The 20,612-nt window shown below is 33.5% G+C and overlaps 1 long non-coding RNA gene and 1 other non-coding gene across 2 annotated transcripts; one reads left to right on the top strand and one right to left on the bottom strand.

Moving 5' to 3' along the window:
* The first annotated feature begins 7,021 nt into the window (after positions 1-7,021).
* LOC130828843 (uncharacterized) lies at positions 7,022-8,796 on the top strand. Its single transcript, XR_009047407.1, has 2 exons — positions 7,022-7,225; positions 8,167-8,796. It is a non-coding gene; the product is annotated as an uncharacterized LOC130828843 (long non-coding RNA).
* Positions 8,797-10,111: 1,315 nt separating this feature from the next.
* LOC130797378 (small nucleolar RNA R71) lies at positions 10,112-10,219 on the bottom strand. The gene has a single exon (XR_009038846.1). It is a non-coding gene; the product is annotated as a small nucleolar RNA R71 (small nucleolar RNA).
* Between the last annotated feature and the right edge of the window lie 10,393 nt (positions 10,220-20,612).

Genomic DNA, 20,612 nt, shown 5'->3' with positions numbered 1-20,612 from the left:
ATAATAAATATACACCAAAACTTGTATGCAGTCGCCTTACGCGTGCGACAAAAAAATTTTATATTTGCCAAATTCAAGTCTTAAAACACCCATTTTAAAACTTAAAAAGTCAAATCTAAGACTTAAAACTCTTACTCCAGCCTCAATCTTCCTCTCCAGAGGCTTATTTTAATTTTTTAGCTATCGACTTTAACCCTTAAAACACTCATTCCACCACTTAAATGCCAATTCTTACTCTTTAAACCCCTACTTCAACTCTTAATTTTATATTTTACTTACCTACTCCAACGGTAAAATATTCATTTCAAGACTTAGATTGTCCATTTCAATAGTTTAAAGTTTGTCAAATCCAAGACTTAAAATGTCTATTTTATGGTCCAAAATGTTCAATTAAAGCTTTAAAATGAAAACTTCATAATTATAAATTGGACTTATGAATAGTTGCATATATACGGCCGTTTCACGGGACATTTGCTCATAAATATAACATTTGCTCATAAATATATAAATAATTACATTACTTGTTCGAAATCAAACAAATGATAAGCTCAAGTCTTAGTATCTTTTCCCTTAAATATTTTCATTCGGTTACATTTTCACTTTTAATACCGAATGACTCCTTAGTCTCTTCTTCTATTTTTTGTCCTGTTAAGTACTTTTCTATAATGGTCATGTTAAGGAAACATCTATTTTATGGTCCACTTTATGATACTGAATTTCATATAGGGTTCTGCAAAACCATAATGCTACTCTATTTATGATTTTTATTAGGAAACGATTAGAGTCCATGGCTAAATGTAACTTGACCTTAGTGCACGTCAACATATATTAGGCTTTGCTTCCTACCTATTTTGACCAGATTCGCAAAGAAAGATGATTTGTTGCCTAAGAGTACTACTAACAATGACCTCTTATAAGTGTTGTAACCTTAACTTCTATCTTATTCTTTATATGTTGTTATTTAGAGCGTATAATGGTTATTGAAAATAATAAATTAAATAAATCAAATAAATTAATTGAATAAATAATTAATTAGAAATATCACAAGATTACAAAAGTTTCTGTTTTGGTATAAACACAGGTCGCGGCTCGCGAGTTGGCCTGCTCGCGGCTCGCCACTTTTGCGCTGGTTTTTGCAATGTTCGTTTTATTCGGTTTTATTAGTTATGCTATAACTATCTACAGTTGATATGGTTATATTAGCTGAATATATTAGGATGTATTGATTTATACTCGACATTGATTCGTGAATCAATGTCGCGGTTCATAAAGTGACATATTATTTCATGGATGGTTGTATGCTCTTCTATAAATTTAGAAGACATGTGTAAGTTATTTTTTTGACATGAGAAATACATGGAATAGACATGTAATTTCTGAATTTCTTATCCTCTCTAGCACTTTACATAGAGAACTTGCAATCCTCTATTGTAAATTTTCGTTTCTTCTTCCATTAAGTTTTCTCATGTCGTTCTATTTTCCTTGCGCTAGGAATTTAATGAAATTCTTTGTATCTAAAAAAAATTTCCGGTATACATTCCCAAGCATCGTAGTAGGGAGGAAATGATGTTTAGGAAGAGAGTCTCGCCTAGAATTCATATCAAGTCACATACAAAATCTTCTTGTTACTATGTTCGATATATGGTGATTTCCGATGATGAAGTTCACATTTGGTGTATGTTAAGTAAAGGTTTGAACTTATCATATGTTTTTGTAACCTACTAAGTTTATGTAACTTTATTTTATAAGTTTAATTGTTAATTTAAAGTCACATTTACAACAATATAAATCATCATCTTTTTAAAGTAAGTTTGGCAAGTCTCAAAGTTTTAACCACAAACTTTGTCAAAATTGACAAATTTGTTGGGAAAGTTTTAAAGTTTGGTTATATGAAAATTATACCATGAACGGGTGATGAGATAATTGTAGAGATTTTTGAAAGGATGTATTGGTTCGATAAAATAATGCGTTGGTTCGATAAAAGGACACGTTGATTCATGAAGGCCGTTTCTTGCTTTCATTTAGTTATTTAAGGAAGATGGACAATTACATGGTAGAGATGATACTTCTCACGTATGTAAGTATTGATAAAATCTACAAGTTAAGTAAGATCTTTACTACTATTTACATAAGTAAAAATTTATTAAGTTCCCTATGGGAATTTCATTTGTCTATTATTTTTATTATTTTATGATTATAGAGAAGTATAATATATTACATGTTTAAGTAAGTTTTTATATCCATGGAAATTGGTAAGTAAGTGATCATGGTTATTTGGTCATGTTTATCATTTGGTGTAAATGATGATACTCCATTTTATTTATCAAAGAAATTTGATGGTTGGAAGTATAAGTAACTTACCATGATTTTATGATAATTAATTCTATCATCAAAGATGGATAGATTATGCTTTTTTTTTTTAACAAATATTGTTTGATGCATGAAAAGATGATAGAATTTCATTGTTATGTTTTTGAACATTTATCTTGTATTATTTTGTGTCATGTTATATTTCATAGAAAGATAATAAGTGTTATTATCAAGATTAATTATTTTCATAATTGCATTAATAGTTCATTAATGGTAATATATTAAATATTTGGGTCCTTGCATGTTTTATATGGCAAGATAAATTTTGTTATGCAAATTAAGCATTATGTGTTGGTTATGATTGTTTTCTTTTGACCAATTTCAATAATGATTTGTTATTGATATGTGTTTTACCATTTGAGTGAATTGATTTAAAAGGTTGAATGATCTATGTTTAGTTAACAATAAAGTTAATTGAAGTATAAAATATATTATTGCAATGTTGTTATAAACAAAAGTTTATGTTGCATTATTTTGTTTCATGTGTAGAAATATTTCTACGTATTGTGCATGATTCAAGTTAGTTTTTATTATATATTCTTTATTAATAATAGAAAAATTTTCCTGAATAGTCCCCACTTATCGTCTATCCACTGTGAAAATTTTCTACTTTGAATTACTTTCTAATAATCCAACCTTTGATACCAATTTGCTCCTAGCAAACCCAAGTGACTTGTGCCCGGTTAAATAAGTCACTTCTTATTTAAATAAAAGAAAATAAAAACACAAAGCAAAACACATCCCTTCTCCTCCCCTTTCCTTACGACACCTCACCCCCACCAATAGCACGGCAACTCTACACCCTCCCCAACCGCAACCCATGTCAACCACAACCCCTCTTCCTATAACACTTCTCTTCCACACCAATATATCGAGCAACAACACCACCATCATCCTCTTCACCACCCATCTGCAAACAACCGTTTGAGTAAGTTTGGTCAATTTCACTGCTCGTATTTTCAATAGCTTCGTGATATGAAGAAGAACATAGCTTTGGCTTCTTTGTAAGATGGTTGAATGCATCTACTATAGGCTTCAACTATATTTTTTTGGTCTAGCGTTCAACTCCTCTTGGGTTGTTGAGGTGGTGGAGAAAGGGTGGATGGGGTGATAGTTATTATGGGGTAGGAGGTTGGAATGACAAAGCCGATAGGATAAGGGTGGCAAAGGTGGTGAGAAAGGGGGTTAGGTTGGGTGGCAGTGGTGGTAGGTATGAGGTGGCCTTTTGTGAAAAAATATTGAGGGTATGCTAGGTTCAACTTGGTACCAAAGGTTGGATTATTAAAACATAATCTAAAGTACGGATTATTCATAGTAAAAACTCTAATATATGGATTATTCACAGTATATAAATAAAATATGAGACTATTTAAGACACTTTTATAATATATGGATTATTCATAGCAAATAAACGATAAGTGTGACATACAAGCACCTAATCTTATTACATGTATATTAAACTAAATTTAGAGAAATAAATTTTATAAATCGTACAAAAAAGTTTATTGTACATCAATTTGATGAATGGCTCTTAAGTGATACTTTACCAACAAAATTGGAATTAAAGCTCCCAAGATAGAGAGTTACCCTCATGTTGTCATTTAGAGTGTATAATGGTCATCGAAAATTAAATTAAATAAATTAATTTAAATAAATTAATTTGATTATATCCCAAGGTTTCAAAGTGTGTGTTTTGAGCAAAATATAGTGGTCACGGATTGTGAAACAACTCGCGGCTCGCGAGGAAGGAGGAAAAGTTTCTGTTTTGGGGAACACACAGTTCGCGGCCTGTGACCCAGCTCGCGGCTCGCGAGCTATCTGTGCGAAGTTTCTGGTTTTTGCTGTTTCCTTTGCAGAAGTTAGTTTCTCGTTTTGGTTGGTTATAATATAACTTTCAATGGTTAATTATGGTTATATTAACCATATGTATTGGGATGGTTTTGTTCAAAGGCGACATTAGTTCGTGAACCAATCTCGTGTTTCGTGAAGTAACATGTTGCTTTGTGAATTGATGTAAGCTATTCTATAAATATAGAATACTTGTGTGGTTTTAGAGACATGTAATTTCTGATTTCTTTTCTTCTCGAGCACTTTACATCGAGAACTTGCAATCCTCGATTGTAATTTTCCGTATCTTCTTCCATTTAAGTTTTCCTTACATCGCTCTAGATTCCGTGTGCTAGGAATTTAGTGTAATTCTTTGTATCTCAGAACATATTTCCGGTTTATTCCCAAGCACCGTAGTAGGGAGGGAATGATGTTTTAGGAAAGAGCATCTCGCCTAGAATTAATATCAAGTTCAAAAAAATCTTCTTGTTACTTTGTTCGGGTTTGAAGATCCGCTTATCGGAGTTCTCGGTGGTGTACATAAGCATGGTTCTTGATTGTCATATGTAATTTGTTTCCTTCTACAAACTTGTAACTTTATTTTATTGTTTATTTAATAAATAAAGTAACATTTATAACACCTTATACTGCATAGCTCAAGTAACAAAAGATATAATTTTGCCCTTGGGATCATTTAACCTCTTCAACAATTTACCTTCCTTTGATACTTTTATAATTGTAGCCTTCTTGTGTGACCCATTCACAATCTTCAATAAACTTAGAAATGCTTCTCCTATGTGTTTTTCTATATTTGAGGAGTGCACAAATTTCACATCTTTTGTTGTAATCTACATGCATTACAATACCAAAAATATATTATGTTATGCATTATAATCTTTTGGGATTAAGCCGGGGCAGATCAAAAAATATAGCATTATTTACATTATGATGTTTAGAAAATTGAGGCCCTTCATCAACCATTAATAGTAAAATAGGGATTAAACTTATCAAAAAAAATTAACGTTGGTAGAATTTGAACTCTTAACAACCAATATATATCACAATAAGGCACATCACCAACTAGAGGCATTCAATTCGGATCATCGGGTCAATTTTGAGTAAGGTGTTTAGGGTCGATTCAAATTTGGGTCTTGTGTGCACATTTATTTTTACATTATTTTAAATTCATTTTGAATTCGGGTTAAGTCAGGTTCAGTTCAAAGTTCGGGTAAATGTTAGGTCATTGGTCTGTTTTGAACACCTCTATCACCAACGAAGCAATGCTTGACTAATGAACTATAAGGAGTTTGTTAATATGTGACACTACAACAAAATTAACTTTTCGCGACATAGGATTTAGCGTCATTGAAAAAAAGTCACTGATTTCTATTTTTAGTGTAATAATTGTTGATTTTTGTATTAAGTTCCACTATTGAAGTGATTTACTGACACTTTATTTGGTCTTTAGTAATATATGTAATTATTACTATAGTTTATAGTGACATTCATGACTAATGTCACTAGGTTCTATTTTGCCAAAAGTTTAGTATGATTTTTTGTTTTGCTACTAAAGAGTTTAATAAATATCACTGAATATATCCTACTAAATGTATATTATGTTGTAGTGTGACACTCATTTTTTCTAGGGAGGGGCCTAGTTTATCAAAAATTAAGAGTATATAACATATTCTGGACCTCAACCGTTCGCTTAAGGTTTTGGTTGAGTTGGTTCCTTGACCAAAAACCAACTCAACCAAAAGGTTGCCGATGGTTTCGGTCCCAGGATATGATATGTACTCTAACAGTCAGGCACCTTAAATGGGCCTAAAACCGCCCTTGAATTAAGGATTTGACATATCCATGTTATACTGGTAGAATTACAATGCAAAATAACGAAAAACATAAATAATATTATTTAATTTGTAAGTACAATGTTTAAATCTTTGGAATATTACTTATGTCGAATTATATGGTGCAGAGATCGGAGGAACTATTTTATAGTAACTAGGAAGCATATGATGATGCAAGCACCTGTATCAATGCAATCCAAAACAAATCATCTGAATCAAGATTGATGTTATCAGGTGCACCAGGATGATTATCTATGAAAAGTTCAGTCTTTCCTTAAAGATCTCCTTGAAACCAATACTTAAGGCATCTGAATGTAAACAATACGGTTTAATACTGTCATAAAATGGGGTCACAAAATTTACAAAATTTAAGAGTCATGATAAGTTTAAATTTAATTTTTAAGGTTTTTTAAATTTACCTATTAAAAGTTTTATAAGAAACAAATCTCTCAAACAATAATCATTTTAATGGAAAGAATCAATTATAAAAAACAAGTTAAAGTTTGGGTCACACCTAAATTAATGCGTAATTGTAACAGACCCTTTTTCTTAATCTTAAATATTTTGACAAATTCAATAATCGTTTCGTTTTATTATTTTCTTTTCAATGTCGTTTCGAAATTTTATTCCAATCGTTTTTAAAGTTCTTGATTTTCTTTTATATAATTTATTTCTCTTAAAATAAATTATCTAAATATTAAGTCTAGCTAAATTACCTACAATAACTTAATTTTTTTATTTCCTATATTAATTTATGATTAAACATAAAAATATATATAATAATAATAATTAAAAAAAAAGAGAAAAAAAAAGAGAGAAAAAGTTGGCGGCAAGAATTAGGCTAAATGCCAAAACAACATAATTAATCCTTATCCTAATCTTTTTTCTTGCACATTAAGGAAAATTAAAATAATAAAAAATTACAATCTTAGCCTATTTATACCCAAAGAACCGTGGGTAAAATAAAAGGAGGAGAAAAAAAAAATCAGAAAATTAATTCATAAAAGCAAATTCCTAAAGAAAAATTCTAAAAAATCCTAGAAAAATTCCTAAAAATTCTCAAAAATTTTCTAATAATAGTATTTAGTGTTAGTTATAGAAATTCAAGGGGAAGAAGTCAATTTTGTGGCTAGATTTTCTACAACAAAAGAAAAGGATTAATAGTAAAATTGTTAAAGGTATAAATTCTTACATATATTTATTTACATAAAATTATTTTTATATGTGTATTTATTATGTATAAATTAATATTTCAGGAATTTTTAGTGAATTAATTCGTTGTATATTATTTTATATGAATTATTTATTTAAATTGCCCAACACCGCATAAACCGAAATAATTTTAATTAAAATAGTAAACATTAATATTTTTACACGAAAATTTTTCTGTACATATATATATATATATATATATATATATATATATATATATATATATATATATATATATATGAAATATAAGTTGTGTATCAATTTCGTGAATTATAGTGGAGTATAAATATTATTATAAATTTTTGCTAAAAAACTCATAAAATAAGGAAATTCATAAATTTGGATTAAAAATAATTATTTCTGGGAAAAAAATAAATTATTTTAGTTACTGTATTTCCAATTCATTTAAGTTATTTTTGTGAAATTTTGTGATATTTAAATTTTAAAGAAAGAAATTAATAAATTAAATGGTTATTGTAGGCAAAAAAAAAAGAAAATTGAAATAATAATTAAAATTAATTTATTTTGGTGAATAAGAATATACGCCAACTCATTTAATAAATTATTTATTTTAAAATATTTCGTGTCGATTTCGATCCTAAGAAAATTAATTATTCATGTACAAAATTTAAAAATAAGTTATTAAGAAAATAATAAAGCATAATTGAAATTTATCTATAAATAAATACTAAAGACCCATTTTTAGTTTCGATTTAGTTTAATATTTATATGCAAGTTGTTATTAATTTATTTTCTATTATATGTTATTGTAATGTGATGTATGCACTTTATACTATATTTTTATGCTCCTTTCCCTTGCATTTTATGGCATTTTGATGTGTGATTTCGCATTTTCCATGTGGTTTTACGCTTGGTTGGAGTTTTTGTGTGTCTTTGATTATTTCAGGCAATTTTACTCCACTCTTGTATTGGACGCGGATCACTTCTGAGCATTAGAATGCGTGCTTCGAGATTTGGCAGAGTTCGAGACCGCACTACGGCACTTTTGTGAGCTCACGGGTCCATTCAGATATGCTTTTAGTCCCATTGGGTCTCGTTTGTACTTTTGCCGTGTTCTAATGAAGAAAAATAAGCACATGATGATGGGCCCGGGCGGGTATTTTCATACCCGAGCGATTTCAATTGAGAAATAGGAATGTAAGCCTCCAAGCCCAGGACCCGGTCGGGTATACTCTAAACCCGGTCGGGTCTGTCAATAATCACTTGCATGAATGCTCAGCTTACGGACCCGGTCCGGTCTTGCCTAAACCCGGTCGGGTCCTGCGATTTCTGCTCTCTGAAAACTCCCAGCATACGGACCCGGTCCTGCTTTAATAACCGTTTTTCGCACGGTTTATATTTTATCATTAGGGAATGTAATAAAAAAGGAGAGACGTTGTTCCTTTTTCTTTTTCTCTGTTTTTTTGAGGGTTTGGTATTTAAAGGGATTTATCATATTACTTGCCTTGAGGGATTGTTAATCAACGCTTCGACATTGTAATTTTAATTATATTGAAGGTATTAATTTCAATTCTAATTTCTTGTTCTTGGTTATTATCGTTATCTTTGAATGCTTGTTTCTCTATTAAATTTAAATTTGATTTTCTCCATGAATTTCATTGTTGAATCTCTTGTTAGTTTTAATATGCTTAGTGAGTAGTCTTATTTCTAGGGTTTGGTGAAACTATGCAAAAGGTCATGATTCTTGTTCGATTTTAAGATTTAAATTTAGTTTGTCTAGGCGATTCAATTGATGGGTTTTAGATTGATTGCATGTTTGGCCTATTTGCAAGTTTTATTCGCTCAACTCTATAAGCGAGAGTTGCGAGTTTGAGTGAACGATTTCCTTCTTTGAACAATTAAGCCTTAATCGCAATAGCTTGTTTTATTGTTTGATTGTCGAATTTGTTTGCGAGAGCAACATCTTCCTTCGCCTATATTCATTCCTATCCCAATTGTTGTTCATGAATCATGATCGATGCATAGTGAATCCTTTTAGCCCTAGGTTTTTAATTATTGTATTTTATTCATCTCTTGTTTTTGCGTTCTACTTAGATAAACAAAAATCCAACATTTGATTGTTAGTAATAGTGAACTTGGTTCAAATTGTGACTTTATTTGTCCTTCCTCAGTGGTTCGACCCTACTTTCCCAACTATACTAGTTAGGTGAATTAGGAATTATTTTTGGTAGTAAAATGACCTATCAAAATTTAGCGCCGTTGCCGGGGAAGGGCAACAGTTTTGCTTTTTGAATTTAGCGTTTTCTTTTGCTAACCCACTCGAGGAACAACTGTTCTTCGAGCGTATTTACGTTTGTTCTAGTGTTTTTGTGCATGACCAGGAGTACCAACAAGCAACCTTTGCTTTTTGATCCTGAGGTTGAGGCAACTGCTCGTAGAACACACTCAAGTGCAAAGAAAAGGAGGGCGGAGGCTCGTAAACAAGCTCAACAAGCCTCTCAATCCCTTGACATGGCGGCTCAGGCTCCCGAGAGAACTCTTAGGCAGTCTACACAGCCCAAGGCTAGCAATGTTACCGCGAGGATTAGGATGCCGACTACTAATGCTGGAAACTTTGACATCAAATCCAATGTTATGAATATGATCACTGGAAATCAGTTCTATGGTCTTGACAATGAAGAACCCGTTGATCATTTGCAAAAATTCCTTCAAGCATGTTCTTTACAAAAGATTACTGGGATGACTGACGACGAGCTGTACTTGTACCTCTTTCGTTTCTCTTTGGCAGGCAAAGCTCAACGTTGGTATAACTCTCTTCCCAACACCATTACTACTTGGGCACAATTGTCTGATGCTTTCCTAGTGAAGTATTATCCCGGTTATAAGACTCATGACTACAGAGTTAAGCTCTATAGTTTCTCACAAGATGCGGGGGAGACTTTTCATGATGCGTGGGAGAGATTCAAAGATTACCAATATATGTGCCCTCATCACGGTATTGAGAAGGAATTTCTTATGCAATCTTTTTATAATGGTCTTGATAATGAGACTAAGAGGATGGTAGATGGTGCGGCTGGCGGCTCTTTCATGAACAAATAAACTTCTGAGGCTATTTCACTCTTGGATACTCTTGCTGAAAATCAATGGAATAGCTCATCTAGGCGCGCAGCTCAAGCACCAAGGAAGGGGAAGCATGAAGTTGAAACTTATTCCCTTCTATCATCACAAATCTCAGCTTTGAATGCGAAAATCGATGGGATGCGCATGAATGCTAATACATCTATGCCCGTCAATGCTATGGCTACCTCTAGCCAAGGTGGAGTTGCTTGTGGTTATTGCGGTATGCATGGTCATTCTCTAATGGAGTGTTCTGTTAATCCCAATGGAGCTATGGGAGTGCCAGAGCGAGTCAATGCTTTTCAAGCTCGTCCTCCTTTCAACAACAATAGCTACTATCCTGGAATTCGGAATTATCCTAACTTGTCATATCGCAGCAACAATGTGTTAAATCCTCAACAGCAACACTTTCCACCACAAGCACCACAACAACAATATGGGCAACATCAGCAATTTCAGCCCAATCAAGGACCACCCGGTTTCCAAAGGCCTCCTCAAGGCCATCAACAGCAGCAATTTCAGAACCAATAACCCCAATCCGAATTGGGGGAATTGAAAAACATGATGGCCCAAATGGCCAAACAGCTTGAGCAACTCGGTACTCACAATAAAATGCTTGAAACTCACGTCGCTCAATTAGCTGCATCTAGCTCCTCTAGACAAGCAGGAGCATTGCCCGGCCAACCCACTCAACCACATGGCAAGGAGACCGCCAATGCAATCACTACAAGGAGCAGGTTGAGTTATGATGAGCCACCCATGCCTCGCAATGAAGAGTCAAATTCGAAAGATGTGGGCATTCCTGAAGTGGTTATTGATGAAGCACCTTCTGAGGCAGTGCACGAGAAAGAGAAAGCAAAAGAAGAGGCATTGCAAGTGCCTCCCATCACACTTCCTTTCCCCAACCGCCAATTGAAGAACAAGCTTGACAAGCAGTTCGGTAAGTTTTTGGAGGTGGTTAAGAATTTGCAGGTAACAGTTCCTTTTACTGAATTAATCACACAAGTGCCTGCTTATGCTAAATTCATGAAGGACATATTGACTAGGAAAAGAGCTTTTAGTGAGGTGGAAACAGTTGCTTTTACTGAACAATGTAGTGCTTTGCTACAAAACAAATCCCCTCCAAAACTGAAAGATCCTGGTAGTTTCTCCATCCCCTGTCACATTGGGACATTGTTTATTGATAAAGCTTTATGTGATTTAGGAGCTAGTGTCAGTGTAATGCCTTTTTCTGTCTGTTCTAAACTGAAAATGAGAAATCTAAAAGTTATCAATATTACTTTACAAATGGCCGACCGTTCTGTTAAATATCCTTTGGGTATTTTAGAGGACGTCCCTGTTAGGGTAGGTAAGTTTTATATCCCTGTTGATTTTGTTGTTCTTGATATGGAGGAAGATCGACAAATTCCTATTATTTTAGGAAGACCTTTCCTTCATACGGCAGGAGTAGTTATTGATGTGAAAAATGGTAGACTTACACTTTCTGTGGGGGATGACAATGTAACTTTCAATTTGAGCAATGCTTTGAAAGGTCCCATGCTTGAGGAAAAATGCTATGCTATTGATGTAGTTGATGTGATTTGTCATGATAACTTGCCCCTAACTCTTATGAAAGATCCTTTGGAGGCCGTTCTTTGTCTTGAATCTGCTACAGGTGATGCTAGCATTTGGAAGACTAAAATTGATGCTATTGAACAAGCCCTTTGTAATGAAGAGCTTAGTCACAGCAAGAGCAAGAGAGTGCAAAGGTTAGTCCGGCCTATATGCAAGGTTGAGGTAAAGAAGCCCGAACTAAAACCTTTCCCTTCCCATCTTAAGTACGTTTTTCTTGATGAGCAAGAGCTCTATCCTGTTATCGTCAGCACTACACTCAATGATGCCCAACTTTCCCAACTTTTGGATGTTTTGAAAACTCATAAGAAGGCCATTGGGTATAGTATTGATGACATCAAGGGTATTAATCCCTCATTCTGCACTCATAAGATGCGGTCCTTTTGGTTCTAAAGGTGGTGGTTCAGGCCAGTAATCATTTATTTGATCTTGTGCCAAACACTGAGGACCGTGCTTGGACTGGCTTGGGGGGGATAATCACTTCTCATTCACTCTCTCGCTCATGCATCTGTATAATTTTATTATTTTCAGCATATAGAGTTAGGTTTTATTTCTCACATACAAAAAAAAAAAAAAGTGTTATGGCTTGATGAGAACTGTTGGAATCTCCTGTATACAAGTAACACTGTCCTTTTCCCTAAAATGAATTTTGCAAAATGTTTTGACTGGTATTTTGGCATGTGATACTGTTATCTGGATGTCAGAGGCAAACCGTAGACACTCCTAATTTGAGAACCAGTTAAGTGGCATTTAATTGTCTCATGAGCATGAGTAGGTTAGCTGGTGAGTAAACCTAATCAAATGTGTGGGCATTATCTGCTAGGATGCTCATTAGGGGCTAGACTAATCTTGACTTTGCTTTACTCCTCCTAGAATTTGACTAGATGTACCTTGTTGAAAATGATTTTCAGGCTTAGATGTTACTTGAAACCACATGGACTAAAAAGCCACCTTGCACTACTTTACTTTAGGTTTTTGCCCTCTTGAGCCTGAGCCTATTTTCTTTCAACCCGCATTACTAAAGCTCCACAATCCTAAAATTTCCCCCTCTACACCTTAGGGAGTGAATTGGTTATTTGAGTTTAATGTTGGTTGTTGGTGTGGTTACCATCCATAATTGTAAAATTTTGAGTTTCTTTTAAATTCCTTTGTACATAGATACCCCCACGTATTATTACTAAAAAAAAAAAAAAGAACAAAAAAAAACCAAAAAGAATGTGATTTTTGTTTGTAGTTATAAATTCAATTAAAAGGGGTTATATCTTATTCTTCTAGAAGCTCGAAATTTCATTGGTTAAGTTCATTTACGATTGGCTGTATGATGTTCATGCTCGAAGTGTGCGTAGTTGCGAGAAAAGAGTTTTCACTCCCTATTGTCCCTACTAGGTCTCATATTTTTAGCACGACCAATAACCTTAGCCAACGTTACTCCCATTATTAGCCTGATTTGATTCTCTTGGTAATTGAAGCCTATTTCGAAGGAGAAGGATAGCAAAGTTAAAGTGAAAGTCTATAGAATGTTGTTTGCATTGGAGGGATCTTTTTGTCCTTCTAAACACATGAGTGTGAGAGTAGGGAGGGAAACACTGCTGGGGAATGGAAGTAGTCATTTTTACTACTTCGGTGTGTGTAATGAGTCCTAAACTCATCGACGATGGAGTGGTGAGTTGCCCCGTGAGTACCTCCTCATTTGATTTATGATGTGTTTACGATGGCCTTAACTGGTTACCTTTTGGATGAATCGTGAAAGCCGAATTGCGCTATGATATTCCGGATTGATGTTGAGTGCGCCTAAATGCCGAGTCGTTGAAGTTGCTATTAAATGAATTTCGAAAACTTTTGGGGAAGAACTTTGTTGACCTATATGATCTCCACTTTTTTTTGATGGTCCATTTGCTTGGGGACAAGCAAGGGTTTGGCTTGGGGGAGTTTGATGTATGCACTTTATACTATATTTTTATGCTCCTTTCCCTTGCATTTTATGGCATTTTGATGTGTGATTTCGCATTTTCCATGTGGTTTTACGCTTGGTTGGAGTTTTTGTGTGTCTTTGATTATTTCAGGCCATTTTACTCCACTCTTGTATTGGAAGCGGATCACTTCTGAGCATTAGGATGCGTGCTTCGAAATTTGGCAGAGTTCGAGACCGCACTACGGCACTTTTGTGAGCTCACGGGTCCATTCGGATATGCTTTTAGTCCCATTGGGTCTCGTTTGTACTTTTGCCGTGTTCTAATGAAGAAAAATAAGCACATGATGATGGGCCCGGGCGGGTATTTTCATACCCGAGCGATTTCAATTGAGAAATAGGAATGTAAGCCTCCAAGCCCAGGACCCGGTCGGGTATACTCTAAACCCGGTCGGGTCTGTCAATAATCACTTGCATGAATGCTCAGCTTACGGACCCGGTCCGGTCTTGCCTAAACCCGGTCGGGTCCTGCGATTTCTGCTCTCTGAAAACTCCCAACATACGGACCCGGTCCGGTCCTGCTTTAATAACCGTTTTTCGCACGGTTTATATTTTATCATTAGGGAATGTAATAAAAAAGGAGAGACGTTCTTCCTTTTTTTTTTCTCTGTTTTTTTGAGGGTTTGGTATTTAAAGGGATTTATCATATTACTTGCCTTGAGGGATTGTTAATCAACGCTTCGACATTGTAATTTTAATTATATTGAAGGTATTAATTTCAATTCTAATTTCTTGTTCTTGGTTATTATCGTTATCTTTGAATGCTTGTTTCTCTATTAAATTTAAATTTGATTTTCTCCATGAATTTCATTGTTGAATCTCTTGTTAGTTTTAATATGCTTAGTAAGTAGTCTTATTTCTAGGGTTTGGTGAAACTATGCAAAAGGTCATGATTCTTGTTCGATTTTAGGATTTAAATTTGGTTTGTCTAGGCGATTCAATTGATGGGTTTTAGATTGATTGCATGTTTGGCCAATTTGCAAGTTTTATTCGCTCAACTCTATAAGCGAGAGTTGCGAGTTTGAGCGAACGATTTCCTTCTTTGAACAATTAAGCCTTAATCGCGATAGCTTGTTTTATTGTTTGATTGTCGAATTTGTTTGCGAAAGTAACATCTTCCTTCGCCTATATTCATTCCTATCCCAATTGTTGTTCATGAATCATGATCGATGCATAGTGAATCCTTTTAGCCCTAGGTTTTTAATTATTGAATTTTATTCATCTCTTGTTTTTGCGTTCTACTTAGATAAACAAAAATCCAACATTTGATTGTTAGCAATAGTGAGCTTGGTTCAAATTGTGACTTTATTTGTCCTTCCTCAGTGGTTCGACCCTACTTTCCCAACTATACTAGTTAGGTGAATTAGGAATTATTTTTGGTAGTAAAACGACCTATCATAATGTTGCATTTATATGAAAACAGTAACATGATAATTAAAAGGCTTGATAGTAAGGAAATGCTGATCATGCTTCCGGCATGTAAAAAACGTGGGACGTGTTTTCCGGCACGTAAAATACGGCGAACATAGTAAGGTTGTTTAACCTGACTTGTGGCTCGAGCAATATTGTACTGGAGGAGTGACGACTCCCACTAAGTAAGGGGTTTTGGTTTACCTCACCCTAACAGGCCCTTACATATATCAAACAAACATCATATGTGTTGCATTCATTAAATAAGTAATCGGATTCCACGCCCTAACACTCAAGCAGAAGTGTTAGTAAATCGTGCCCTGGTACTCAAGCAGAAGGACCAGAAGAAGCAGAAGTGTTAGAAAATCACGCCCTGGTACTCAAGCAGAAGGACCAGAAGTTTAATATATATAAGTGAATCTAATATAAAAATGAATTCCCTATAATACATAAGATACCTTGCATATTATTTATTGTGATGCACTTATTTTTGCTTATTACTTATTGCCCTGCATATACTATCAATACTTGTATATTTGCGGTAAGTTTTTATACTCGGTTTTTTTTAAAGCTGACCGATTTTCATCGGCTGTTCCCATATTTCGGGAACAGATGCTGCAGGAAATTTTACATGAAGTTATTAAGAAGCTATTGTATTGTCTATGTGATGTTAGTATATATGTAGTTTATATTACTAGTATGTAAAAATAATAATTATGTATTAAAGAAAGATGTAATACGTAAAATTATATTTTAATGATTTAAGTTTTCTTTGTTTTTTTGAAAATTCTGTTTTGTCTTATTTGTTTTTCGCAATAATCACGGTACGATAGACTTCCGCTTAGCATTACTTACTATATTTTATAATAAACCTACAATAGAAAAGAACGTTCCGTTACACTTGGTATCAGAGCCAACGATATTCGAACGGTCGGATCTTCTTATCCGATACTAGGAAACACCGTGATAAATTACGTTTTGGAAAAAAAAATTAGTATTTTAAATGAAATTTGTTTTATGTGTTTTATGTGTTTAAAAAAAATGTGATTTTCGATTTAAAATATAGCTTACGCAACACTTCCCTACTTAATTAAAGGATGCCAAGAGGTGGTAGTACAGGGTATATCGTAAGAGATGAACCTTTGGAGATCATTATGATGGTTTACACCAGGAGCTTGAAGTTGAAGGTAAAGTAATTTCTGGAAAATTCCCTGTTGGTAATTTAACAGCAAATGTTTTGTTTGATTGTGGAGCTGATAGGTCTTTTATTTCTAGTGCTTTTCTCCACATATCTTCTATTTCTTTGAAACCTCAAAAATCTCACTTATGTATCAACTTACCTGATGGTACACCTTACCTGTGTGACCGTATCTTTTATGATTTTCCATTGGAGAATTGTGGGAATCTTTTACCAGCTGACTTAATTCAATTCGATTTGGGAACATTCGATATAATTTTTGGTATGGATTGGTTGGAGAGATATTCAGCGGAGATTTTGTGTAAGGAAAAGGTTGTTAGAATAAAAACTCCTGAGGGAACGAAGTGTATTCGGAAGAACTCAAAATCTCAGCTAGAGACAATTTCTGTAATTCAAGCATCATAAATGATAAGACAAGGAGCTGAAGGGTTCTTATGTTTTGTTACTACTGAAGAAGTGAAACCTAAACCTAGTTTGCAAGAAACCCCGATCGTGCAACAATATTCTGATGTGTTTCCTGAAGAATTACCCGGTATACCTGCAAAAAGAGAAGTAGACTTTCATATTGACCTTATTCCTGATATCACCCCTATTTGTAAAACTCCTTACCGTTTTGCTCCAGCTGAATTGGCTGAGTTGAAAAAGCAGCTAGATGAATTGCTGGAAAAAGGTTTCATTCGACCTAGTGTTTCACCATGGGGAGCTCCGGTTCTCTTTGTCAGAAAGAAAGATGGGAGTATGAGGCTATGCATTGATTATAGGGAGATCAATAAGATTACCATCAAGAATCGTTATCCTTTGCCAAGGATAGACGACCTTTTTGATCAGTTGGGGGGGTGCAAGGGTCTTTTCGAAGATAGATTTGAGGTCTGGTTATCATCAATTAAGGATTGCTGAAGAAGATATTCCTAAGACTGCATTCAGAACCAGATACGGGCACTATGAGTTTCGAGTAATGCCATTTGGTCTAACGAATGCTCCAGCAGTATTCATGGATCTCATGCAAAGATACTTCAACCCTTACCTGGATAAGTTTGTAGTTATGTTTATTGATGATATATTGGTGTATTCGAAGAATGAAGAGAAACATGAGAAGCACTTTAGATTCAATTTGTTCAATACTTTGATTGTGAGGTGAAGCAAATAAAATTAGGGTTTTGACTTGTGAGGGAGAGAATTAGGAGATAAATCAATGTTTTTGAAGTGAAAATAAAGAGAGAAACTACTATTGTTGAAGATCCAAGTATGGAGAAATAAAGACAAAAAAAATTAACATTAAGAAGATGTTGGGTTAGCTTAAAAGCAATTTGAATAAGTAAAAACGTAATTTTGAACTCCAACAAGTTATCTTCACCAAAATTTGACAACCTGGCTACAATGGTTGCGCTTTATGATTCATAGTGGCTATAACTTAACCGTGTTAGATTTAAAATTCAAACCCATGGGTAGCCCTAATGTATAGAAGTAAATAAATAGATAAATCTTAAATAAAAAAATGTAAAATTATTATGCTCTAAGGAATTGAGGATTAAAGTCTGACTTTTGAAGGGGTCGGCAGATTCAATTTGAACAAAAGCACCACATTTAAGGGCGAGGAAGAAGGAGAATCGACCGAATAAGTAGGATGATGAATGCAAAGTATGAGAGAGATACAGTGAAAGCAAAGAAAGCCCTACATGTAAAAATTCAAAGAGTGTGGGTGAAGGCTTAGGTTTCCTCTCAAAATTGATCTTTATAAAACAATCATGGGTAACACGTGCTACCCAATGCTATATACTAGATCCGCCTATGCTCGTTAAATAAATAACTTCGTTGCTATAATTTACAAACAACTTAAAATTCAAGTCTTTTTTTTATTTTTTTTAAATAAATGAACTTTTAAAACAAATATATACCAAGTTGATATAGGTATTATAATCTAATGTATTTATATATGGTTTTATTGAAAGAGTATAAAAAGGTCAAATACTTCCTGAAAAGTTTCGCACACCACAAGGTAGGTCTTATCACTTGAGACTTGAGAGAGTTACTCCATTAGCAAAGTAAAGATTGTCGATGAACTTTGACGTCACCTTACTTTTGGGAGTGTACTTTAGAAGTAGTCCATCGGGCCTGGCTTCTAATAAATCCAAGTACCAATTGTGAAGACCAAATTTAGTGCATGTTATGCTAAAATACAAGTTACCACCTTTGCTTTCTATTATACCACCTGTAAACCTATGTCCATTTGAAATATTGTTGTATTTAGTACCAAAAAACAATCAGAGTATATAAATACAACATTTTATTATCTTAATGTCATTAAGTGATTCCCACCTATTTCCCTTGTTAGTGATGATAACACTGACAAAAATTTATTTTTAATTGACCCTTGTAGACAAGCATTATGTCCAACATCACAAAGATAATAAGTGTCGTGATTTAAGGAAATATTTTACTTTATTCTATTATAATTTGAAACAAAAAAACTATAACTCATTGGCTACATTGAAATGAGGGACATATAGGTGTATATCGATAAGGCATCAAAATAATCATCTGCATTATGCATATTTGAAGTATGTTTTGATATACGTATGTAGTGTGGTTTTTAGGGCGATAATTTAGAGAACAATAGCAATATTGATAATTTTAGAAGCTCTTTTGTTAGGGATTGTTATGTATTTGGGCCTATTGTATATTATAGTGTGGACTTTATATTAGGTCATTTTGTAAATGCTTTTGTATATATGCCTTTTATTTATGAAATAACATTCCTAAGGGGTTAAGTTTTCCTACATCATCCGTCTTCATTATAGGTTTACTAAACCCGTTACTAATTTATAATATATGATATAAGGGTTAACGAACTATTACACAATGGATTAAAGGTAGTCAGTGTTCAAGCATTTATATAAAACTTAAGATTTGTTGCTCGAGTCTTCAAAAATACTAAAAAATTTATACATTGTAATTATTTTATAACTAAAATTAAACACAAATTCTTGTGAGAGACGGTTTCTTTAAGAGACTATCTCTAATTAGGCTGGCCCTAATAAGAAACTATATAGTAAGTTTTTCGGTAAGCATTAAGAATATTATAAATACTTAAGTACTTACTTGGTGGGCATTAATTATATTGTAAGTAGGCATTAAGAATATTGTAAGTAGGTTAGTAAGCTAAGTTTCTCGGTAGGCTTGAATAATATTGTAAATAGGCATTGTGGACATTAAATATATTGTATGTAGGTATTAAGGATAATGTAACTAGGCATTAAGAATACAGTAAGTAGACATTAAGGTTTAATGGGTTGGATATGAGAGATGTTTCTCAGAGAGACGGTCTCTCAAAAGACTAGTTAAAACTTTATCAATTAACTTGCCTTTTAAGTGACTTAGCAGCCTTTATTGACATTTTCAAAGCCTGTTAACTTTTAAGTTCTAAATTACTGAAGTTTTCTTCAAAAAAATCTAATATTAATATAAAAAGTTTTTAAAAAAAGTTTCGATCAATATATTTGACTGTAATTATGTAATAATTTCGCTAGTATATAAGTTATTTCTTCCGAATACAATTTCTAACTAACCACTAGATTCTTGTAATACGTATGTTATAACCATGATTACTACACAAAAATAATTTTGCTACAACGTACACGTATGCGGAAAAGTAATAAAGTTGTTCAGTGTCACATATGATAATACCACCCGCAGTTGTGGTCTGTTAACCTTCTTTTATTGCTCCAAGGAAACATGTTTTACATTTTTCTGATCCATCCATCTCTACTAGCTGTTTATATCCTTATCCATATATATATATATCCTCTTGATCTTTCACATGTCCTTCCCTTATTTTTGTAGCTTTCTACATTTGTCCAAATCATCATCATTTTACTCTCTATTCCTTAGAGTTAATCACACTAGGTTTTTTTACGAAAATTAAAAAATATAGAATCTTTTAGATTGTAATTATCTTATTAGATGATAGTTATATTATTTTATTCAATAATAAATTTGAGGATGGAAAAAGTGGAGTCCATAAACACTAAAAAATATTAAAATATAGTTGGTGAAAAAATATAGGAACAACTATTAAAAAATATTTTAA

This window comes from Amaranthus tricolor, chromosome 12 (assembly GCF_026212465.1).
Source record: "Amaranthus tricolor cultivar Red isolate AtriRed21 chromosome 12, ASM2621246v1, whole genome shotgun sequence".
NCBI classification, from domain to species: domain Eukaryota; kingdom Viridiplantae; phylum Streptophyta; class Magnoliopsida; order Caryophyllales; family Amaranthaceae; genus Amaranthus; species Amaranthus tricolor.
This window is presented reverse-complemented; position numbering and strand designations above follow the sequence as displayed.